The sequence below is a fragment of the Sorex fumeus genome, unplaced genomic scaffold (genome assembly GCF_029834395.1).
Source record: "Sorex fumeus unplaced genomic scaffold, SorFum_2.1 ptg000081l, whole genome shotgun sequence".
Taxonomy (NCBI): domain Eukaryota; kingdom Metazoa; phylum Chordata; class Mammalia; order Eulipotyphla; family Soricidae; genus Sorex; species Sorex fumeus.
Window position 1 is genome coordinate 17,257,039 of NW_026606138.1, and position 26,386 is coordinate 17,283,424.

Here is a 26,386-nt window from a genome sequence, read left to right on the forward strand (position 1 = left end):
GGCAAGATTGTCACTTACACAATAATAATAACCCAAGAATATAGTTGGCTGGATAAAGAAACTATGTTACACAATGGAATATTATTTGGCTATAATAAAAGACAAAATCATGCCATTTGCTACTAAATGGATAGATCTGGAGAGTCTCCTGCACATCCTGCTAATGAAGTTAGGCATAGGAGGGTGAATAGGCTCTCAATAATATCCCTTTTGTAGAAAGATAGTTCAGGAATAGCAAATACTCAAGGCAACAGAAACTGAGAGCTAGTGTTCAATAAAAATTTTACCATGGAGGAGGAAAGGTGGGTATAATAGAGGAGCTGTTAGGATTGTAGTGTGGGGTAGCAGGTACTCTGGTGAAGGATGTGGTGCCGGAATATTTTATGCATAAAAACCTACCACATAATGGTAGTGTAAACCTTGGTCCCTGAAGTGAAATAAAATCTATACAATTAGGTAATAGGACTGGATGAATAATACAGCAGGTAGCGTGCTTTCCTTGCATATAGCTTAGCCAGTTTCAATTCCTGGCATCACATACGTTTCCCTGAGCCAACCGGAAGTGATCCCTGAGTGAGGAAACAGGATCCAGCCCTGAGACATTGCTGGGTATGTCTCCTGAAACAAAAAGAAATTAGGTAGTAAACAAATGAATAAATATATAGACAAACAACAATGAGATATTCATCATATCACACCACAGAGACTGGCACACATTCAAAAGAACAAAAGCAACCATTGCTGGCATGGATGTGGGGGAAAAGGGATGCTCTTTCACTGTTTGGTGGGAATGCACACTAGTCCAGCCTTTCTGGAACACAATATGGACAGTCCTTCAAAAACTAGAAATTGAGCTTCCATATGACCCCAAAATACCACTTCTGGGACTATATCCCGAGGATGCAAAAAAAAAATCACAGTAGAAATGACATCTGTACCTATATGTTCATTGCAGCACTTCACAACAGCAAAAATCTGGAAACAACTCAAGTGCCCTCAACAGATGACTGGTTAAAGCAACTTTGGTACATCTACACAATGGAACACTATGCAGCTGTTAGGAGAGATGAAGTCATGAAATTTGCTTATAAGTGGATGTCTATGGAGAGTATCATGCTAAGTGAAATGAGTCCGAAAGAAAGGGACAGACATAGAAGGACTGCACTCATTTGTGGAGTATAGAATAATATAACATGAGGCTGACACCCAAAGACAGTAGATACAAGGGCCGAGAGGATTGTCCCATAGCTGACAGCCTGTTTCATGAGCAGCGGGGAGAAGGCAGATGGAATAGAGAAGAGATCACTAAGAAAATGATGGCTGAGGAATCAGTCAGGATGGAGATGTGTGCTGAAAGTAGATAATGGACCAAACATGATGATCTTTCAGTATCTGTATTGCAAACCATATGCCCCAAAGTAGAGAGAGAGTATGTGGAGTATTGTCTGCCATGGATACGGGGGCAGGGTGGGGAGGGAGGTATACTGGGGAGATTGGTGGTGGGGAATGTACACTGGTGGAGGGATGGGTATTTGATCATTGTGTGATTGTAACCCAAACATGAAAGCTTGTAACTTTCTCATGGTGATTCAATAAAATAAATAAATAAATATTTATATAGAGAGATAAATGGGCCCAAGAGATAATGCAGTGTTAAGGGTACACACCTTGTATGCTACTGACCCTGGGTTGATCCATGAATCCTCATGGTGCCCTAGGAATTGAAAGCACTGCTTCTCATGTACTGAGTATCAGGCTGAACCCTTCTCCAAAAAAAAAAAAACAAGTGAATAAAATTAAAGCTCATCTATTCGGAATTAAAATAATTACATTCAAATGCTGGATGTTGAATCTCAAATGGCAATCTTCTGGGATATTTCCCATAGGATGTTTTCCATGATTGTAAAATGACTTTTCCTCACACTTTATATTCAGTTATGCATGGAACTGTTTATCAATGGTCATATTAGCACTACTTGTATAATTTTATTGCAAAAATCATTAAAAGAACATAAAGTTCTATTTTCCAATTAATTCATTTCAATCCTGCTTCTAATAAGATAAACAATCACCAAAGTAAAACAAAGTTTTTGTGTTGTAGGAATATTAAAAATGTTGTATTCCCAGTTTCCCCATGCATCTCCCATCCCGAGCAAGCCCTCCAAGCATCCTTTGCTTGGTGGTCCCTTATTTATCTTCTTTTCCTCCCACATGTGTGTATGACTGAAACGTAATTAAAAAATGCTGTACTCATAGTAAGTAAAAGCACCATTTCTCTCTTCTTTCACACTTTGACTCTATAAACACGTTCATTTGATTTGTACATGAGTGTAAACATATCCGTGTACAGGAAGCAGCGGCTGGAAAGTAAGAGGGTGGAGCAGCCTATGCTTTGCCTTTGTATGATGTCACAATGCCTTGGGATGTGCTATATACCCAGCTTGCTGCTCATATTGCCACTTTTCTGATGTATGATACTGACAAAGCACCAGGAGTGTAGTCTGTTGGTAAACGACTGGTAAAAGACTGGTTAAAAAACCAGAACAGTGGGCTTACGCCACTGTCACTCGATGGGGAATTTCACAGCATCTATGAAGGGTATGTTCTAAAGATAACTTTGCTGCTGCTGTTAATCAACTAATGGGCTACTTTATTTTTCCTCAAAGAGTTTTTCACCTCTTTTTACTCAACCTGTCCATTTTGTTATACAAAATCATCAGCATACGTGATAGTTTTGTTCTCTATGATAGTTTTGACTATTTTCTCTATTCTATTCAATTAGTGGTGATAATTATACTCTCCATTTAAAAGGAAGCTCTGTTTCTTGAGATGGTCTACAACCTTAGTTTTAATATCTGGATATTCAGTGGGCTAATGAATAACAATATTGTAGTTAAAAAGATTCTCCTGTGTGTGGCCAGCTCAAGTTCAAAACTCAGCAATGCAAATGGTTCTCTGAAAACTGTCAGTAGTGTGGTTCACTCCACAAGCAGCTTCTCCACAAGCAGCTTATCTGCTTCTTCACAAGCAGCATTCTCTGTACATTCTTCATCTCTGTACATTCCTGTTAATCAACGTTATCTATTTAAGGACTTTTTCCAAATTCAGTAAACCATTCCTGAGTAGAAGCACCACTCTATTGATTGTTAATCTGTTTCATTTCAGATTCTTCAGTGACTGAACAGGGACAGCAACGCTCCAATGAGGACAACACACACATCCTCGGTAAGGTTAACGTTCTCTGATACAGGAATGTTGTTTTGGTGTCTTTTTAAAACTTGTAACTGAACTGCTATATCAGAAAATTTCTGTATTAACTTGGTGGATGGATATTACCAGTGATACTTATTTTGAAAGAGTGTCCAAACAGGGTAGGATTGTTTTATAAAATATTTTTAGGATAGGGAACATTTTTTAAATTTTATTGAATAACCGTGAGATAGTTACAAGCTCTCATGTGTAGGTTACAATCACACAATGATCAAGCACCCATCCGTTCACAAGTGCACACTCCCCACCACCAATATCCCCGGTATATTTCCCGTTTCCCACCCTCCCCCTGCGTCCATGGCAGACATGATTCCCCATAATCTATCTCTACTTTGGAGCATTATGGTTTGGAATACAGACCCTGAGAGGTCATCATGTTGGTCCTTTATCTGCTTTCTGCACACATCTCCCATAACGACCAATTCCTCCAGCCATCTTTTTCTTAGTGATCCCTTCTCTATTCCAGCTGACTTCTCCCCTTTGTTCACGAGGCAGGCTTCCAGCTATGGAGCAATCTATCTGTCCCATGTGTCTACTATCCTTAGGTGTCAGCCTCATATTATGTTGTTTTATACTCCACAAATGAGTGCAGTCCTTCTGTGTCTGTCCCTTTCTTTCGGACTCATTTCACTTAGCATGATACTCTCCATAGACATCCACTTATAAGCAAATTTCATGACTTCATCTCTCCTAACAGCTGCATAGTGTTCCATTGTGTAGATGTACCAAAGTTTCTTTAACCAGTCATCTGTTGAGGGCACTTGAGTTGTTTCCAGATTTTGGCTATTGTGAAGTGCTGCAAGGAACATATAGGTACAGATGTCATTTCTACTGTGATTTTTTTTTTTGCATCCTCAGGATATAGTCCCAGAAGTGGTATTTTGGGGTCATATGGAAGCTCAATTTCTAGTTTTTGAAGGACTGTCCATATTGTTTTCCAGAAAGGCTGGACTAGAGAGCATTCCCAACAAAAGTGAAAGAGTGTCCCTTTTCCCCCACATCCACGCCAGCACTGGTTGCTTTTGTTCTTTTGAATGTGTGCCAGTCTCTGTGGTGTGAGATGATATCTCATCATTGTTTTGATTTGCATCTTCCTGATGGCTAGCAGTGTGGAGCATTTTTTCATGTGCCTTTTGGCCATTTGTATTTCTTTTTTTGAGGAAAATTTTGTTCATTTCTTCTCCCCATTTTTTGATGGGGTTGGAGGTTTTTTTCTTGTACAATTCTACTAGTGTCTTGTATATCCTGGATATTTATCCCTTATCAGATGGGTATTGGGTAAATATTCTTTCCCATTCTATGGGCTCTTTCTGTATTATGGTCACTGTTTCTTTTGAAGTGCAGAAGCTTCTTAGTTTGTTGTAGCCCCATTTGTCTATGTTTGCTTCCACTTTCATGGTCAGTGCTGTTTCATCTTTGAAGATAATTTTAGCTTCAGTGTCATGGAGAGTTATGCCTACAGTTTCTACTATGTACCTTATGGATTCATGTCTGATATTGAAGTCTTTAATCCACTTTGATCTGACTTTTGTGCCTGACATTAGACAGAGGTCAGAGTTCATTTTTTGCAGATAGCTATTCGGTTATCCCAGCACCTCTTGTTGAAGAGGCTTTCCTTGTTCCACTTCAAAATTCTTGATCCTTTGTCAAAGATTACGTGGTCATATATTTAGGGGTCTGTGACATAATGTTTAACTCTGTTCCATTGATTTGCAGGTCTCGTTCTAGCACAGTACCATGCTGTCTTGATTACTACTGCTTTGTAGTACAGTTTGAAGCTGGGGAGGCTGATGCCACCCATCTTCTTTTTCCCAAGGATTGTTGTAGCTATTGTTGGGGGTTTATTGTTCCATATGAATTTCAGGAGTGTTTTGTCTATTTCTTTGAAAAATGTCATGGGTATCCTGATAGGGACCACATTGAATTTGTATAGTACTTTGGGGAGTATTACCATTTTAATAATGTTAATCCTCAGGATAGGGAATATTTGACTCCAGACACTTTCTCTTTAAATTAACAAATTTATAAATTCCAACTACAGTAAAGTAGAGAGATACACCCTACAGAGAAGGCTAATCTTTTATATGCAGCTCCTCTGTGCTTGACACAGATTCTTTGCTTCCACAGTTTCCCATCTCATTTATCAGGTCTCGAAGATAACAAGACTTCTGTGAAAACGTATATGGTATTGTTCTCATGGTTGTTCCTTCTCTGTCATTGCAGGCAAGCAGCCAAACTCAAGGCAACAGTAACTATTCTGGAAACTGTAAGTTGTGTGGGAGAGTTTTGCTGGATTTAGTGTCTGGAGCTATCCACATTTTTGCCACACTATGGGAAATGGCACAAGGTTTATAGAATACCAACCTATGACCACATTTTTTCTGGGGGGAGACATACCCAGAAGTGATCAGGGCTTTCTTCTGGTTCTGCACTCAAGGAGTCACACCTGACTGTACTCAGGAGACCCCTTGGGTTCTGGGGCACAAACCCAATTCAGTCTCATGCAAGGTTAGTGCCCTATGCACTATACTATCTCTCTGGTTCCTCTGATCACATTTCTATAGACACTGTGTGATTTGAGTCTAGATAAATGGCAACGAGTGGCAAGCATCCACCTGTGGACTGTGTATGGCGATCTTGTATACCTATTTTTCCTAATAAAATACCATATAATTCATCAAACATTTCAGTAATAACTTTCAATTTAAAAAATGGATAGGTAGGACTGGAGAAATTGTACATTTTGCAGGGACCTGGCCTTGTCTTCATCAGGTCTTGGTTTAATATTCCAGGCACCTCTTACCATTTGCCAATCTCCACAAAGGGTGATCTCTGAGTGCAGAGCCAGGAGTAAGCCCTGAGGACCACCAGCTGTGGCCAAAAGGTTTATTTTTTAATCTTTATGTGTCACACCCAACGATGCTCAGGGGTTACTCCTGGCTCTGTCCTCAGGACTTACTTCTGGCACTGCTTGGGGGGCCATATGGTATGATGGGGATCTAACCCGGGTTGGCCACATGCAGGGCAAATGCCCCCTCACTTTGTACTTTGTACTATCACTCCACAAACTTTAAAGCATTGAAATATTCATGTGGCACTTGTGAAACTGTGACTTTGTCCTAGGGGCCACATGATTCTGAGAGTGCTGGGTATGGTCATCATGACCCCCAAGGACTGTCAAATGTGGCCCCCAAATAGTCATGAAAACAAATTCTGTATGCAAGCTTTTCTCATTTCTGGCCTACTACCAAACTTACTAAAGGTAAAGGTAAAGGTAAAGGTAAAGGTAAAGGTAAAGGCCCTCCCGTTGATCATCGATTTGCTCGAGCGGGCCCAGTAACGTCTCCATTGGAGACTTTGTTGTTACTGTGTCTGGCATATCGAATACTCTCGGTAGCTTGCCGGGCTCTCCGAGAGGGGCGGAGGAATCGAACTTGGGTCGGCCATGTTGGTTGCGTGCAAGGCAAACGCCCTACCCGCTGTGCTATCGCTCCAGCCCTTACTAAAATTAGCAATAAACTTCTACTCCTTACTTTATATATTTTCATAATAGTTCATCTGTATTTTGATTTTGTATTATCTATAGGACCCATTTTAAGATTTTTAAAAGTTACTGTGTAACTCTTTGATGACTAAACTTCTTACTACACTCATATTACTAGTATATTATCTTAATTAGTAGAACCTGATCCCAAACTGATTTATTTGTGAGTTTGAACAGCAAACTAGGATTTTTTGGTTTTAATTGACAATTTATTATTATCACTCAGTGGCAAATTTATTCAAACCAGTATTTTCTTTGACAGATTTGAGTGTCTGCTTATCTGCAATTGAGACAGTGATGAACAAGGTCTTATTCACTGAACATAGATGTGGATTTTATGATGCCTATGTTCAGCAAATAAAAGAAAATAAAAGATATAACAATGTCTCTTGTGGACTGCTTTTATCATATAGCACTAGGAATAAACTTATGGTGTTTGATTTGGTGCTCAGAGCATGGAATTGTGTCAATCAATTGAATTCCAAATGCTGTGATGAAATGGATAAATGGAATGGATCATATTCTGGGTCAAAATGTTTACATGTTATGTAACATTTCGTGGGTTGTCATCTTTTTAGCATTGCCTGTATTGATTAGATCACTGTTGCTATTATCTTTTACAAGAATCCCTAACCATGTGGTAGCTAGTAAGCATTTGGAAAAATTGTCTGTTGGTCAATTACAATGGTAATAATGAAGATTTATTTAGAACAGGTATGACTCACTGAGTGTCTCAAGTCCTTGGCTTGATCTCTAGCATGGGAAATAAATAAATACGCCCTTGATTAATAAATAGGTAGATGTCTCATTAAATGAACATTAATATTATTCCTCCAAGAATCTGGTGATTATCTTTGGAGAAAAGGGACTTGACTCTCATTACATTAGGTGAGGGCTTTGGAAAGGCTACAGGATTACTGGACAGTATTTTGGTCTCTGATAGGGGCTCTAGGATTTCCAGTAGAAGAGAAGCTGGAGTTCAGAGATGATGTGGTGTCTTTGAGGGACAGATAATAAAACACAGGTGTGGGTGTAAACCATAGTCATAGGGCCTCCTGTGTTGGACATGATCGGGCATATGGCAATATCTGGATAATTAGTGATGAGTTTGTGATCTGTGGTCAATATTTTATCATCCTTCCCACAACCCCAGGAAACTATCTAAGGTAAACCATGTAAGCAATTTCTGCACTTATGAATTGGACAATATAAGATTACATAAAATCAACACTAGGCAGAGTGACTCTCTCTCCTTCTGACTTCTTTCCCTCATAACTTCTTCTAGATATTGCCACAAGCAACATTTTTCTTGTTTAAAGATCAGATGTTTGATTAATCATTATTGAATAAATTATTACTGAATTTCTGTAAACCTGTATCAACCAGAATCCAATACCCTTCCATGTTGTAATGTCTTTGTCAGACTCCACAGTGCAAGAAGTAGCCAGCTGTGGTTGTTGTCCTGCTACACGGTACTGCATACTTAAATTGAGTAATTTGAGAAATAAGATTTATCCATCTATGAAATCTGATGAAGGTATGTGGAAATTACTATGTTAATTCAAGGATTTTATTATGCAATAATTCAAGTATTCGAGGATTATTCTAATTCAAGGATTAATTGATTCTAATAATCAAGGATTATTCTAATTCAATTCAAGGATTATTCTAATGTACTCAGCTACATATTTAGGCTTTGTTGCTGAATCATGACATTATTTTTACTTGTGTAAATATATTCAATGACTTGATCAGGCATTAGTGCCCCTAGGTAACAGGTGAAAAATACAACTGCATCTTGTTTGTTCACCATTGTTGGTAAATCATTGACTAATGTTTAATATCAACCTCATTATTTTTTTTCCTTGACTGCAGGTTTTGTTTATTTTTTTAATTTTCGGGCTGGAGTGATAGCACAGCGGGTAGGGCGTTTGCCTTGCAAGCGGCCAACATGGTCGAGCTGAGTTCGATTCCTCCACCCCTTTGGAGAGCCCGGCAAGCTACCGAGAGTATCTTGCCCGCACGGCAAAGCCTGGCAAGCTCCCTGTGACATATTCAATATGCCAAACACAGTAACAATTGTCACAATGGAGACGTTACTGGGCCCGCTCGAGCAAATCGATGAACAACGGGAGGATAGTGATAGTGATTTTTAAAATTTTTATTAGTGAAACACCATGAGGTACAGTTGTAGATTTACAAATTTTTGTGCTTGAGTTTCAGTAATACAATGATCAAACACCCATCCCTCCACCAGTGCCCATTTCCCACCACCACGGATCCCAGTATCCCTCCCACACCCCATATCCCTCATCCCACCCTGCCTCTGTGGCAGGGTATTCCCTTTTGTTCTCTCTCTCCTTTTGGGTGTTGTGGTTTGCAAAAGAGGTATTGAGTGGCAATCATGTTTGGTCTATAGTCTACTTTCAGCATGCTTCTCCCATCCTGGGAGGATACTCCAAACACCCTTTATTTGGTGATCCTTTCTCTATCTGAGCTCCCTTTCCCCCAAGAATGTGTGGCTGACCTCCAAGCTATGGAGCAAAACTCCTGGTACTAATTTCAGCCACTCTTGGGTGTTAGTCTCCTATTTTGTTACTTTATGTTCCCCAACAAATGCAATCTTTCTATGTCTATCCCTCTCTTTCTGACTCATTTTGCTTAACATGATACTTTCCATGTAGTACCACTTGTATGTAAATTTCATGACTTCATCTTTTCTAACTGCTACATAGTACTCCATTGTGTAGATGTACCAAAGTTTCTTTAACCAGTCATCTGTTCTCGGGCACTCAGGTGTTTTCCAGATTCTGGCTATTGTAAAGAGTGCTGCAATGAACAAACAAGTGCAGATATCACTTTGACTATACATTTTTGTCTTTCTGGGAGATATTCACAGGAGTGGTATTGCTGGGTCAAATGGGACTCAATATTTAATTTTTGGAGAATCGTCAATACTGTTTTCCAAAAGGGCTGAGCCAGTAGGCATTCCCACCAGCAGTAAAGGAGGGTCCCTTTTCTCGCCACATCAGCACCAGCACTGGTTGCTTTTGTTCTTTTGTATGTGGGCCAGTCTCTGTGGTTTAAAATGATATCTCATTGTTGTTTTGATCTGCATCTCCCCGATGATTAATGATGTAGAGCATTTTCTTATGTGCCTTTATGCCATTCGGATTTCTTCTTTGAGAAAGTTTCTGTTCATTTCTCTGCCCCATTTTTTGATGGGGTTGTGTGTTTTCTTGTGGAGTTCAACCAGTACTTTGTATATCTTTGATATCAACCCCTTGTTGGATGTGTATTCAGCGAATATCCTTTCCCATTCTGTAGACTGTCTTTGTATTGGTCACTGTTTCTTTTGAGGTTTTGAAGATTCTTAGTTAAATATAGTCCCATTTATGTAAGTAAAGTAAGTAAGTAAAGGCCCTCCCGTTGATCATCGATTTGCTCGAGCGGGCCCAGTAACGTCTCCATTGGAGACTTTGTTGTTACTGTGTCTGGCATATCGAATACTCTCGGTAGCTTGCCGGGCTCTCCGAGAGGGGCGGAGGAATCGAACTCGGGTCAGCCATGTTGGCTGCGTGCAAGGCAGACACCCTACCCGCTGTGCTATCGCTCCAGCCCCACCCATTTATGTATCTCTGTTTTAACTTGCTTGGCCAGTGGCATGACATCTTTGAAGATACCATTAGCTTCAATATCATGGAGGGTTTTGCCAACTTTGTCTTCAATGTACCTTATGGATTCTGGTCTGATGTTGAGGTCTTTAATCCACTTTGATCTTACTTTTGTACATGGCATTAGGCAGAGATCTGAGCCCACTTTTTTTCATGTAGCTGTCCAATTTTGCCAGCACAATTTGTTAAAGAGGCTTTCCTGGCTTCACTTCAATTTTCTTGCCCCCTTATCGAAGTTTAGATGATCATATGCTTGGGGGGAGATGTCAATATATTCAACCCTGTTCCATTGGTCTACAGCTCTGCCTTTATTCTAGTATCATGCTGTTTTAATTATTACTGCTTTGTAGTAGAGTTTGAAGTTAGGGAGGTTGATTTCTTCCATTTTCTTTTCCCCAAGAATTGCTTTAGCTATTCGTGGGGGCTTTTTGTTCCATATAAATTCCAGGAGTTTTTGCTCCATTTCTTTGAAGAATGTCATGGTTATCGTAATAAGGATCGCATTGAATTTGTACAGTGCTTTGGGAAGTATTGCCATTGTGACAATGTTAATTCTCCCCATCCATGAACAGGGGATATTTTTCCAATTCCTCGTCCCCTCTTTTATTTCCTGAAGTAGCGTTTTGTAGTTTTTTTTTTTGTACAGGTCCTTTACTTCCTTAGTTAAGTTAATTCCTGGGTACTTGATTTTCTGGGGCACAATTGTGAATGGGATAGTTTTCTTCATGTCACTTTCTTCTCTTTCACTATTTGCATATAGGAAAGCCATGGACTTTTGGGTATTGATTTATAGCTTGCAACTTTACTATACAAGTCTATTGTTTCTAGAATGAGTCAACCTCATTCTTAAAATCAGCAGAAATAAAAGCGTCTTCTTAAATCAGAATTGTCAATGTATTCTTTCTTAATTACCAAAGGTTATTTATATTTAAGTTTTAATTACCATGAATAGACAACATGAAGTTTTTATAGCAATCTATCACAAACTTTAATTTTTCTAATTCTTCAAATCTCAGTTCTGTGGCCATTTGTCACAGATATGTGTAAAATATATGTAAAATAGAGCTTTAGGGTTAGAAAGGTAGTACAGGGTGAAGGATATTGCATGGTCCAATGAATAACAATAACAGTGGGCTTTACTCAGCGCTTACTCCGTGCTCTGGATTCAGAGATCACTCCTGGCAAGACTCTGGGATGCCCCGGTATCCTATTGAACTTGGGTTGACCCCAGGAAACTCTATTTTGTGAAGTGTTCTGAAACCTCAGGTCACATAAACGAGACAGTAGTGGTCAAACAGATGACAGGTCTTTCACGATATATGGCCTCTGGTCACTGCCAAACCAGTTTTCGAACCTTCTCCAGCAGGACTGGTTGTAAAGAACAAGAGAATTGTGCTAACTGAGCTGGAGCTCCTAAATTTTTATTTTCACATTTCTATCAAACTAGTGCCTGTATATTTACTAAAAGGCCTCAGCGCTTTCTCTCTTTCCCCCTGTGTGTGGTGGTCTCCACCACTTCCCCCATCCCTGGGAGGCCGATGGCGATGGGCAGGTGAAAGAGAGTACGAGGGCCAAGCTGGTTGGTCTGAATTGTAGTTTATTCCAATGTCATCTCCATTCTCCTCCGACTCTCCCTCTGCTTCTGCCTCATTGTCCATTCTACTTAATTCTCCTTCTTGATCCCACCTCATTCTTCTTCTGGCTTCCCCATCCACTCTTACAATCTTAGTTAAATCCCAAAGCATGAGGAGTTGGGACTTACACATAGGTGTGGTCATAATCAATAGGAGTAAAGTCCTTCCATCAGGGGAAGCTTCTTCTACAGCAGATACTCATTCAGTAAGAGGACCCTCCAAAGACTGAAATTCTAACTATGGGTTTGTTTCTCCTTTCCTTAGTCCAACAAACATATAAACATTCATAATATTAATCATTTTGTATAGACACAGTAAAATATGCATTAAGCTTAAAGGATTGCTCTCCTAAGGGCCATCTCGCTATAGATCTCAGACTATAGTGCTCATGCCAGATTATTCTTTCCTATCCCTAGCAGGGTCCTAATCTCATCGTTACTTTTTGGATCATGACAGCATTTGTCCATGACCATGCTCTTAACTTATAATTGAGTACTATGGCACTTTGGCGTGGCCAATTTTGATCCCAGTGTAGCTCACAGCGTGCCCAGGGTCCATTCAATCCCTTGCCAGGATCCTGCTTCTGGGGTGCTAGGAACTAATGGCAACTGAGTCTTAAGTCAAGAAGGCAAATGCCCGAGAGTCAATATTATTAGAGTTAATTAACTCCTAAGTTACAAAAGCATAATATCAACTGTCTTCCTCTGTTCATACAAAAAGGACATTGCTTTAAACTATTCAAAAGATATAAGGAGAAAGAAAGGCAATATTAACTTTCGAGTTCAATGTTCGTAGAAGGATCGACCTTACAAGTTAACAGAGTCTGATTAGGGGAAGAAGGTGATAAACCGTCTGGGGAAGAGAGCACAAAGAAGTTACAGATAAACACAGAGGAATGGAAGTGTGTCTCAGGCACACTGAAATAAACCTAAGCTTCCTGTGGCAATGGAAACAGAACATAACAATGTTATCCTAAAATTTTTAGAGCTACATTCCAAAAAACAGAGGAATGGAGATGCTTCTGGAGCACTATGATGGGTATCATCCAATAAACTTAATTTTTTTTTGTGGCAGAAGAGAAAGCAAAGAGCAGTGTTATCCTACAGTGCCCATAAGTTTTTTCTCAATTTTCAAAGGAGCAATATTTCCTTATATGTTCTGTGCTCCTGGATCATATTATCAGATATTCAATTGCCAAGTAAATGACAATGAATGTTACAATGTAGTTGAAAAGATTCTCCTGTGTGTGGCCAGCTCAAGTTCAATACTCAGCAGTGCAAATAGTTCTCCGAAAACTGTTAGTAGTGTGGTTCACTGCAAAAGCACCTTCTCCACAAGCTGTTTATCTGCTTCTCCACAAGCAACCCTGTCTATTCCTGTTAATCAGCGTCATCTATTAAGGACTTTGTCCAAATCCAGTAAACCATTCCTGAGTAGAAGCACCCCTCTATTGATGGTTAATCTGTTTCATTTCAGATTCTTCAGTGACTCAACAGGGAGAGCAAAGCTCCAATGAGGACAACTCATACTCCTTGGTGAGGTTAACATTCTCTGATGCAGCAATGTTGTTTTGGTATCTTTAAAACTTGGAACTGAACTGCTTTGTCAGAATATTTCTGTATAATTTAACTTAGAGGGTGGATATTACCAGTGATACTTATTTTGTAAGACTGTCCAAACAGAGTAGGATTATTTAATAAAATATTTTTAGAATAGAAATTTTTAAACTCCAGATACTTTCTATTTAAATTAACAAATTTATAAATTTCAACTACAATAAAGTTGAGAGATACACCCTACAAGAGAAAGCTGATCTTTTATATGCAGCTCCTCTGTGCTTGACACAGATTCTTTGCTTCCATAGTTTCCCATCTCATTTATCAGGACTCAAAGATAACAAGACTTCTATGAAAACTGGAAGTACTATGGTATTGTTCTCATGGTTATTCCTTCTCTGTCATTGCAGGCAAGCAGCCAAACTCAAGGTAACAGTAACTATTCTGGAAACAGTAAGTTGTGTGGGAGAGTTTTGCTGGATTTAGTGTCTGGAGATATCCACATTTTTGCCACACTATGGGAAATGGCACAAGGTTTATAGAATACCAACTTATGACCACATTTTTTTTCCGGGGTTAGACACACCCAGAAGTGATCAGGGCTTTCTTCTGGTTCTGCACTCAAGGAATCATACCTGACTGTACTCAGGAGACCCCTTGGGTTCTGGGGCACAAACCCAATTCAGTCTCATGCAAGGTTAGTGCCCTATGCACTATACTATCTCTCTGGCTCCTCTGATCACATTTCTATAGACACTGTGTGATTTGAGTCTAGATAAATGGCAACGAGTGGCAAGCATCCACCTGTGGACTGTGTGTTGCGATCTTGTATACCTATTTTTCCTAATAAAATACCATATAATTCATCAAACATTTAAGTAATAACTTTCAATTTAAAAAATGGATAGGTAGGACTGGAGAAATTGTACATTTTGCAGGGAGCTTGCCTTGACTTCATCAGGCCTTGGTTTAATATTTCAGGCACCTCTTACCGTTTGCCAATCTCCACAAAGGGTGATCTCTGAGTACAGAGCCAGGAGCAAGCCCTGAGGACCACCAGTTGTGGCCAAAAGGTTTTTTTTTTATCTTTATGTGTCACACACAGCGATCCTCAGGGGTTACTCCTGGCTCTATCCTCAGGACTTACTTCTGGCACTGCTTGGGGGACCAAATGGGATGATGGGGATCTAACCCAGGTTGGCCACGTGCAGGGCAAATGCCCTCCCCACTTTGTACTTTGTACTATCACTCAGCTCCCCGTGACAACAATATTTAAAGCATTGAAATATTCATGTGGCACTTGTGAAACCGTGACTTTTTCCTAGGGACCAGATGATCTGAGAGTGCTGGGTATGGTCATCATGGACCCCAAGTACTGTCAAATGTGGCCCCAAAATAGTCATGAAAAAAATTCTGTATGCAAGCTTTTCTCATTTCTAGCCTACTATCAAACATACTAAAATTAGTAATAAACTTCTACTCCTCACTTTATATATTTTCACAATAGTTCTTCTGTATTTTGATTTTGTATTATTGATAGTACTCATTTTAAGATTTTTTAAAAGTTACTGCGTAACTCTTTGATAACTAAACTTCTTACTACACTCATATTACTAGTATATTATCTTAATTAGTAGAACCTGATCCCAAACTGATTTATTTGTGAGTTTGAATAGAAAACTAGGATTTTTTGTTTTAATTGACATTTTATTATTATCACTCAGTGGCAAATTTATTCAAACCAGTATTTCCTTTGACAGATTTGAGTGACTGCTTATCTGCAATTAAGACAGTGATGAACAAGGTTTTATTCACTGAACATAGATGTGGATTTTATGATGTCTATGTTCAGCAAATAAAAGAAAAAGAAGATATATCAAAGTCTTTTGTGGACTGTTTTTATCATATGGCACTTGGAATAAACTTACGGTGTTTAATTTGGTGCCCATAGCATGGAATTTTGTCAATCAATTGAAAAATTGTCTGTTGGTCAATTACAATGTAATAATAAAGATTTATTTAGACCAGCTATGACTCACTGAATGTCTTAAGCCCTGGGCTTGATCTCTAGCATGGGAAATACATAAATACGCCCTTGATTAATAAATAGGTAGATGTCTCATTAAATGAACATTAATGTTATTTCTCCAAGATTCTGGTGATTATCTTTGGAGAAAAGGGACTTGACTCTCATTACATCAGGTGGGGGATTTGGAAAGGCTACAGGATTACTGGACAGTATTTTGGTCTCTGATAGGGGCTCTAGGATTTCCAGTAGAAGAGAAGCTGGAGTTCAGAGATGATGTGGTGTCTTTGAGGGACAGATAATAAAACACAGGTGTGGGTGTAAACCATAGTCATAGGGCCTCCTGTGTTGGACACGATCGGGCATATGGCAATATCTGGATAATTAGTGATGAGTTTGTGATCTGTGGTCAATATTTTATCATCCTTCCCACAACCCCAGGAAACTATCTAAGGTAAACCATGTAAGCAATTTCTGCACTTATGAATTGGACAATTTAAGATTACATAAAATCAACACTAGGCAGAGTGACTCTCTCTCCTTCTGACTTCTTTCCCTCATAACTTCTTCTAGATATTGCCACAAGCAACATTTTTCTTGTTTAAAGATCAGATGTTTGATTAATCATTATTGAATAAATTATTACTGAATTTCTGTAAACCTGTATCAACCAGAATCCAATACCCTTCCATGTTGTAATGTCTTTGTCAGACTCCACAGTGCAAGAAGTAGCCAGCTGTGGTTGTTGTCCTGCTACACGGTACTGCATACTTAAATTGAGTAATTTGAGAAATAAGATTTATCCATCTATGAAATCTGATGAAGGTATGTGGAAATTACTATGTTAATTCAAGGATTTTATTGTGCTATAATTAAATTCAAGTATTATTATACAAGGATTATTTTAATGTACTCAAAGTCACATATTTAGGTTTCTTTGCTGAATCATGACATTATTTTTGCTTGTATGAATATTTTCAATGACTTGATTAGACATTAGTGCCCAAGGTCACAGGTGAAAAATACAACTGTATCTTGTTTGTGATGGTAAATCGTAGACTAATGTTCAAAATCAACCTCATTCTTAACATCAGCAGAAATAACTGCTTCTTCTTAAGTCAGAATTGTCAATGTATTCTTTCTTAATTACCAAAGGTTATTTATATTTAAGTTTTAATTACCATGAATATACAATATAAAATGTTTTTATAGCAATCTATCATGAACTTTAATCTTTCTAATTCTTCAAATCTCAGTTCTGTGGCCATTTGTCACAGATATGTGTAAAATATATGTAAAATAGAGCTTTAGGGTTAGAAAGGTAGTACAGAGTGAAGGATATTGCATGGTCCAATGAATAACAATAACAGTGGGCTGTGCTCAGCGCTTACTCCGGGCTCTGGATTCAGAGATCACTCCTGGCAAGACTCTGGGATGCCCCGGTATCCTATTGAACTTGGGTTGGCCCCAGGAAACTCTATTTTGTGAAGTGTTCTGAAACCTCAGGTCACATAAACGAGACAGTCAGTGGTCAAACAGATGACAGGTCTTTCACGATATATGGCCTCTGGTCACTGCCAAACCAGTTTTCGAACCTTCTCCAGCAGGACTGGTTGTAAAGAACAAGAGAATTGTGCTAACTGAGCTGGAGCTCCTAAATTTTTATTTTCACATTTCTATCAAACTAGTGCCTGTATATTTACTAAAAGGCCTTGGCGCTTTCTCTCTTTCCCCCTGTGTGTGGTGGTCTCCACCACTTCCCCCATCCCTGGGAGGCCGATGGCGATGGGCAGGTGAAAGAGAGTACGAGGGCCAAGCTGGTTGGTCTGAATTGTAGTTTATTCCAATGTCATCTCCATTCTCCTCCGACTCTCCCTCTGCTTCTGCCTCATTGTCCATTCTACTTAATTCTCCTTCTTGATCCCACCTCATTCTTTTTCTGGCTTCCCCATCCACTCTTACAATCTTAGTTAAATCCCAAAGCATGAGGAGTTGGGACTTACACATAGGTGTGGTCATAATCAATAGGGGTAAAGTCCTTCCATCAGGGGAAGCTTCTTCTACAGCAGATACTCATTCAGTAAGAGGACCCTCCAAAGACTGAAGTTCTAACTATGGGTTTGTTTCTCCTTTCCTTAGTCCAACAAACATATAAACATTCATAATATTAATCATTTTGTATGGACACAGTAAGATATTAATCCTATCACATCATATCTTACTGCTTCCACACCTGACTTTCCTCACTGGGGCCCCTTGGAGGAGGGTGGGTTGAGTTTCCCTCCCCACCATGAGCAGAGCCCCAGCAGCTGAATACCTCCGGTTCCAGCCAAAGCCATGTTTAAGACCACTCTCTACACATTCGGACAAGCCTCACACATGAAGGAACTGACAGAGGAACCCAGGTGTGCAGGACCTGGGGCGTAGATCTCCAAGCTTGCTCGGATTGGGACTGGGCCTCCTCCACCCTGATTCCCCATCTTCTAGTATGTAGGCATTACACCCACCAAATGGCCCCGGTGCTGTGTAATCCCATCAATGGCCAAGACCCAGAGACTATAAAACCCAGCTCCCGGAAGAGAGAAGACATCTTATCTAGTTCTTACTCTGGAGAACCTGGAAGGCTAGCAAAAGTGTCCTGCCCATACGGCAGAGTCTGGCAAACTCCTCGTGGCATATTCAGTGTGCCAAAACCCAGTAACAATGATGGGTCTCATTCTCCTGACCCTGAAAGAGCCTCGAATGTGGCACTTTCTAAAATCTCAGGGCTAGGACAAAGGAGACATTACTGGTGCCTGCTCGACAGGATGACAGTGATACGGTGATACAGTGAGATATGCATTAAGCTTATAGGATTGCTCTCCTAAGGGCCATCTCGCTATAGATCTCAGACTACAGTGCTCATGCCAGATTATTCTTTCCTATCCCTAGCAGGGTCCTAATCTCATTGTTACCTTTTGGATCATGACAGCATTTGTCCATAACTATGCTCTTAACTTATAGTTGAATACTATGGCACTTTGGCGTGGCCCATTTTGATCCCAGTGTAGCTCACAGCGTGCCCAGGGTCCATTCAATCCCTTGCCAGGATCCTGCTTCTGGGGTGCTAGGAACTAATGGCAACTGAGTCTTAAGTCGAGAAAGCAAATGCCCTAGAGTCAATATTATTAGAGTTAATTAACTCCTAAGTTACAAAAGCATAATATCAACTGTCTTCCTCTGTTCATACAAAAAGGACATGGCTTTAAACTATACAAAAGATATAAGGAGAAAGAAAGGCAATATTAACTTACAAGTTCAATGTTCGTAGAAGGATCGACCTTACAAGTTAACAGAGTCTGATTAGGGGAAGAAAGTGATAAACCGTCTGGGGAAGAGAGCACAAAGAAGTTACAGATAAACACAGAGGAATGGAAGTGTGTCTGAGGCGCACTGAAATAAACCTAAGCTTCCTGTGGCAATGGAAACAGGACATACCAATGTTATTCTAAAATGTTTAGAGCTACATTCCAAAAAACACAGAGGAATGGAGGTGCTTCAGGAGCACTGTGATGGGTATCATCTGATAAACTTAAATTCTTTGTGGCAGCCGATAAACTTAAATTTTTTGTGGCAGAGGAGAAAGCAAAGACCAATGTTATCCTACAGTGCCCATAAGTTTTCTTCTCAATTTTCAATGGAGCAATATTTCCTGATATGTTCTGTGCTCCTGGATCACATTATCAGGTATTCAATTGCCAAGTAAATGGCAATGAATGTTACAATGTAGTTGAAAAGATTCTCCTGCGTGTGGCCAGCTCAAGTTCAATACTCAGCAATGCAAATAGTTCTCTGAAAACTGTCAGTAGTGTGGTTCACTCTACAAGCAGCTTCTCCACAAGCAGCTCTGTCCATTCCTGTTAATCAACTTCATCTAATTAAGGACTTTGTCCAACTCCAGTAAACCATTCCTGAGTAGCAGCACCACTCTGTTGATCCTTAATCTGTTTCATTTCATATTCTTCAGCGACTGAACAGGGAGAGCAACGGTCCAATGAGGACAACTCATACTCCTTGGTAAGGTTAATTTTCCTTGATGCAGCAATTTTGTTTAGGTGTCTTTTTAAAACTTGGAACTGAACTGCTATGTCAGAAAATTTCTGTAAAATTTAACTTAGAGGGTGGATATTACCAGTGATACTTATTTTGTAAGAGTGTCCAAACAGGGTAGGATTGTTTTATAAAATATTTTTAGCATAGGGAGTTTTTAACTCCAGACACTTTCTCTTCAAATTAACAAATTTATAAATTCCAACTGCAATAAAGTAGAGAGATACACCCTACAAGAGAATGCTAATCTTTTATATGCAGTTCCTCTGTGCTTGACACAGATTTTTTTCTTCCATAATTTCCCATCTCATTTATCAGGACTCAAAGATAACAAGACTTCTATGAAAACTGGACGTACTATGATATTTTTCTCATGGTTGTTCCTTCTCTGTCATTGCAGGAAAGCAGTCAATTTCAAGAAGACAGTAACTATTCTGAAACCAGTAAGTTGTGTGGGAGAGTTTGCTGGATTTAGTGTCTGGAGCTATCCACGTTTTTGCCACATTATGAAAAATGGCACAAGATTTATAGAATACCAACCTATGACCACATTTTTTCCAGGGGTAGACACACCCAGAAGTGATCAGGGCTTTCTTCTGGTTCTGCACTCAAGGAATCACACCTGACTGTACTCAGGAAACCCTGGGGTTCTGGGGCACAAACCCAATTCAGTCTCATGCAAGGTTAGTGCCCTATGCACTATACTATCTCTCTGGCTCCTCTGATCACATTTCTATAGACACCGTGTGATTTGAGTCTAGATAAATGGCAACAAGTGGCAAGCATCCACCTATGGACTGTGTATGGCGATCATGTATACCTATTTTTCCTAATAAACTACCATTATCATTCATCAAACATTTCAGTAATAACTTTTAATTTTAAAAATGGATGGGTAGGACTGGGGAAATTGTACATTTTGCAGGGAGCTTGCCTTGACCTCATCAGGCCTTGGTTTAATATTCCAGGCACCTCTTACCGTTTGCCAATCTCCACAAAGGGTGATCTCTGAGTACAGAGCCAGGAGTAAGCCCTGAGGGCCACCAGTTGTGACCAAAAGTTTTTTTTTTAATCTTTTTGTGTCACACCCAGCGATGCTCAGGGGTTACTCCTGGCTCTGTCCTCAGGACTTACTTCTGGCACTGCTTGGGGGACCATATGGGATGATGGGGATCTAACCTGGGTTGGCCACGTGTAGGGCAGATGTCTTTCTTCAAGTCTATGAGTAGTTGTTTTAAGTACTTTGCTGGACCCTCATTAGGTGCATATACATTTAGTATTGTACATTCTTCCTGTTGTACCGATCCCTTGATCAATAAGAAATGACCTTCACTGTTTCTTGTGATCTTCTTCATTGAAATCAATGTGGTCTGATACTAGGATGGCTACCAACCTTTTTTATGGGAGTTGTTTGCCTGTAGGATTGTTTTCCAGCCTTTGACTTTGAGCCTGTGTTTGTTCTGACTGTTAAGAGGTGTTTCTTGCAGGAAGCAGAATGTTGGGTTCAATTTTCTAATCCATCCCGCCACACTGTCTTTTAATTGGTGCGTTTAGCCCACTGATGTTGAGAAAGATTATTGTTTTGGGGTTTTGTCCCATTTTTCTGTTGAAATTGTTGTGTTTGAGGGGCCTGTCTGTCTTAAAGTAGCCCATTTAGTTGTTCTTGCAACCATGGCTTTGAGTCTATGAAGTTCTTAGCTGTTGTTTGTCTGTGAAACTGTGTTGTTCCTTCTGTTATGAATGAGAGTCTCACTGGGTAAAGTGTTTTTGGTGAGGCATTTATTTAATTTAGTTTTTTCTCTATATCCCACCACTGTATTCAGGCTGTGAGGGTTTCATCAGACAAATCAGCTGTGAATCTTAAGGGCACTCCTTTATAGCGAATTTCTTTCTTTGATCTTGCTACTTTCAGAATTTTGTCTCTATCTAAGGTTTTTGTCATTGTGATCAGGATGTGTCTTGGGGTATTTTTATTCAGATTTCTTCTATCTGGTACCCTTCGGGCCCCCTGAATGTGGTCACATGTTTTCTTCAACTCTGGGAATATTGTAGCAATGATGTCTTTGACAGTTTCTTCTTCATCAGGGTTTTCTTCCTGTCCCTCTGGGACTCCAATAATTCTTATGTTACTCCTCTTGGCTTCATGGAGATCTTCTCTTTCCATCTGTTCCTGCATTGTGAGTCTCTTTTCCATTTTTCTGTTCTTTTCTGGAGAGTCTCTGGAATTCATCTTCGAACTCACTGATTCTGTCCTCGCAGCTGTTACTCTGCTTCTGAGGCCTTCCACTGAGTTTTTCAATTCACCTACCAGGTTTTTCAGGTTTGACATTTCCATTTGTAATTTTGTTTGTATTTTCCGCATTTCTACCTTCAAATCCTCTTGTCTTTTATTGGCATTGCTTTCCATTGTTTCTTTTAACTCCCTAAGCATCCTCAGTAGTTCCCTTCTAAATTCCCTGTCAGAGAGTTTGTCTCAAACTTCATTACTGTTGGGGTCATCTGGGTTAGCCTCTTCATTAAGTAAGCTTGGTGGGCTTCTGCGTTGTTTTACCATTGTGACCTGTGTGGTTTAGCCCTTCACACTCACTGTTACTATTCTGCTTATGGTGCAGTATTAATTGAGGTGGGCTTAATGAATTATTGCTAATGTGTTTCTGGTACTGGAAATAAACAGCACCCGGCCCAGACAAGGTCAGACCTGAACACCTGAAGAACCTGCCATCAGTACTCATCAATACACTGGCTCGGCTCTTCACACGCTACCTGTCTGAATGCAAGGTTCTGTCCCAGTGGAAAACCAGCAGGACTGTACTACTGTTCAAGAAGGGAGACATCCATGACATTGGCAACTATCGCCCAATTTGCCTATTGTCTGTCATCTACAATTTGTTCACTCGAGTCATCCTAAATAGGATTGGCAGAACATTAGATGAAGGACAACCATGCGAGCAAGCTGGGTTCCGCAAAGGATTCAGCACCATCGACCATATCCACACAATAACCAAGCTCATTGAGGTTCCTCGGGAGTTCAAGATGCCGCTCTGTCTAACGTTCATTAATTTAAAGAAGGCCTTTGATTCTGTTGAGACAGAAGAGGTCATTGAAGCCCTAGCCAATCAGGGCATTCAAGCTCAACACATCAAGATCCTCCGTGAGCTGTATTGCGGATTCACTACCAGGATCTCACCATTCTACAAAGAAGTGATCGTTGATGTCAAGAGAGGGGTTCTGCAGGGTGATACCATTTCACCGAAACTCTTCAGTGCCACCCTCAAGAACATCATGTGACAACTGGAATGGGAAAGAATGGGAGTGAAGATAGATGTCGGCAACTACACACCTCCCCTTTGCTGATGACATTGTTTTAATAACTCCAAACATCAGCCAAGCGGCACAAATGCTGGCCGACTTTGACCGTGAGTGTGGAAAGGTTGGTCTACAGCTGAATCTTACAAAGACAATGTTTATGAGAAACAGCCTTGTTACTGACGCCCCATTTGCTCTCAACGGAACTACCATGTCCGAATGCAAGAGCTATGTGTACCTAGGTCGAGAAGTCAACATGACAAATGACCTGGCACCCGAGCTGCGCAGGAGGAAGAGAGCGGCTTGGAACGCCTACAAGAGCGTCGAAGAAATAGCTAAGAGGACGAAGAACCTCTGGCTCCGGGCACATCTCTTTGATTCCACTGTTCTTCCTGCATTAACATACGCCTCAGAGACCTGGACCCTACACAAACAGGATGAGAACGCTATTCGGGTCTCCCAAAGAGGAATTGAAAGAGTTATGCTTGGAATATCACATTTCACTCAAATGAGAGAAAGAATCCGGAGTTCCGACCTCCGTGGACGATCAAGAATCAGGGACGCTGTCTCGTTTGCCAAGGTGTCAAAAATCAGATGGGCTGGTCATGTAATGAGATTTAAAGACGACTGCTGGACTAGAGCTGTTACCCACTGGATTCCACGGGATGTCAAAAGACCGTGTGGCCGCCCATCTACCAGTTGGTCAGACTTCTTCATCAAGATCATGAACAATCAATTTGAGACTCTTTATGTTCCTAGAGCGAACAGACTCCCTTGGGCTACACTAGCACACGACAGGGACAAATGGAGACGTTACTGGCGCCCACTCGAGCAAATTGACGATTAACAGGAAGTCAAGTGATCAAGTGATCAAGTGTTTCTGGTGGTTAAGCTAACCTAGTGAAAGTTCCAACTAAGAGGGTAACTTATGGTTCTTATGCGATATGGAGGGGGACAATCGACTGCGGCACCAGGAAGGAGCCCTGCCACTGGACAGGTACCTAGGTGAGATGAGCAGAGGGTGCCCAGAATGGTTCAGCTTTGGTTGCACGCAGTGTGCCTCAATTCCTATCCCACGCAGAGCAAGGATAAAAATCGGTCGCCCTGGGGGTCTAGTTAGATGCGCAGCCCCGGGAAGGAGCCTTGCTGCTGGGCGGGTACCTGGGCGAGATCATAACTGCTGCTTCTTAAGTCAGCACTGTCAACATATTTTTTCTTAATTACCAAATGTTATTTAGATTTATGTTTTAATTACCATGAATAGACAATATAAAATGTTTTAATATCAATCTATCACGAACTTTAATCTTTCTAATTCTTCAAATCTCAGTTCTGTGGCACTTTTGTCACAGATAACTAACTAATATTGGTATCATTATTAAATAAAGTACACACTTATATGACGGTTTGTTCTTTGCATTTTGTACTAATTTTTTTGACAAATACAAACCATGAATTTGTCATTCATTTCCTCTGTACCACATACTATTTCTCTCATCTTATTTATGGAAACCTTTAATATTTCCCCACTTTTTGGTAGTCTTTCTTCCCTAGAACCCGTCTAGCTAGGCTCTTTTTCAGTTTGACTCCTTTTACTTTGACTCATGTTTAACGTCTGTTCATTACTTTTTGTGGTTTGAGAACTCAGTTATTTCAATAAGGAAAAGCATTTTATCACGTCATGATATCATATGATACATTAATAAAATTTGGACTAATCATCCTTGAAAAGATGTTTATGTTTATTTTTACTAGGCTGGCTAAAACTACCCTCAGCAGAATTTTTTTGTGAATGTATTTTTATAGAATTTAATTTACTTTATAATATAAATTATAAAATTAATGTAATCCAATAGCTAGATTGTCACTGTCACTGTCACTGTCCTCCCATTATTCATTGATTTGCTTGAGCTGGCCCAGTAACATCTCCACTGTGAGACTTGTTACTGTGTTTGGCATATCGAATACGTCATGGGTAGCTTGCCAGGCTGTGCTGTGCAGGCGAGATATTCTCAGTAGCTTGCTGGGATCTTCGAGAGGGGCGTAGGAGTCGAACCTGGGCTGACCAGGTTGGCCGTGTGCAAGGCAAATGCCCTACTCGCCATGCTATATGATAAAAATGGTTTTCTAGGATATGGTAAGACCAGCTGGGTGTGGGAAGTATGTGCTCAGCGATCATTCCTAGAAGGCTCAGGGACTAACCCTGTGGGATGCTGGGGACTGAACCTGATTTGGTCATGTGAAAAGCAAGCACCTTACCCACTGTGCTATCTCTCCACACTTGCATATTCGCTTATAGAAAAATCATTCTACTTTTCTTTTACCCGTGACATGGGGATTACATTCAGTATTATGTATAATAAACATTATGAAACACACATGTACACACACTATCATTATATGGCACATTTCTATGTTTTTATATAAATATTATTTACAAAGCATGAAAAATCCCCTTCAGTATGGGTAGCAGGTGGCTAGTACCTTAGAACAATAGCCTGTATACCATCTCTCTGCATAGACCCTTCTGTATAATATGGCTTTAATTTCTTCTCCTTGTCATGACTGAGCTTGCTTAATTCATCAGATGTACTGACCTTAATTAGTGGTGATATTAACATTTTTAGGGAAATAGTTTAGTGCATTTAACAACATTGCCAGTTACAGCAGTAGAAGTATTCATATTTGCAAATTACAATTGTAGGGACACAAAGAATATGAGCTAGATGTATTACTTTGTTAGTTATCCATTCGTTCCCCATCTTTATTGCAATTCTCTTGGTTTACTGCATCAACCTATGCTTCTAGCATATATTAATAAATAAGCAAACAAGCAGAGTTCACTTAAAGTAATCTTGCATAGCATTAGATGAACTATTATTCTATTTCTCTTAGATGTACATCAGGGTTTCACGTGGGATCTTGGACATGACTTTTTAAAAAATAGATTAAATAAACTTGATCATATTTTCTTATCCTTAACTTGAGAAATCATTTGATTCATTTTCATGCAAGTTCAGTTGAGTGTTTGCAATGTCCATGAAAAATTATAGATCAAATATACTTGGTTCAAGTCTGGAGACATAGTACAGCAGATAGGGTGCTTGTTTTGCATAAAGCTGACCTAGGTTTGATCCCAAACTTTCCATATGGTCCTCTGAGAACTACAAAGAGTTTCCTGAACACAGAACCAGGAGTAAGTCGTGAGAACCTCTGGGTGGGGTAAAAGGTAAAAAATATTGGTGGTGAAAGTTTTGAGTGAGTTTCTCTTTAAATAATGCTGAATT

General features: G+C 39.9%; 1 pseudogene; it reads right to left on the bottom strand.

Annotated features, from left to right (window-relative positions):
• Positions 1-2,978: 2,978 nt before the first annotated feature.
• The window catches only part of LOC130038899 (patr class I histocompatibility antigen, alpha chain E-like), an 84,136-nt pseudogene continuing 60,728 nt past the window's right edge, over positions 2,979-26,386 (bottom strand).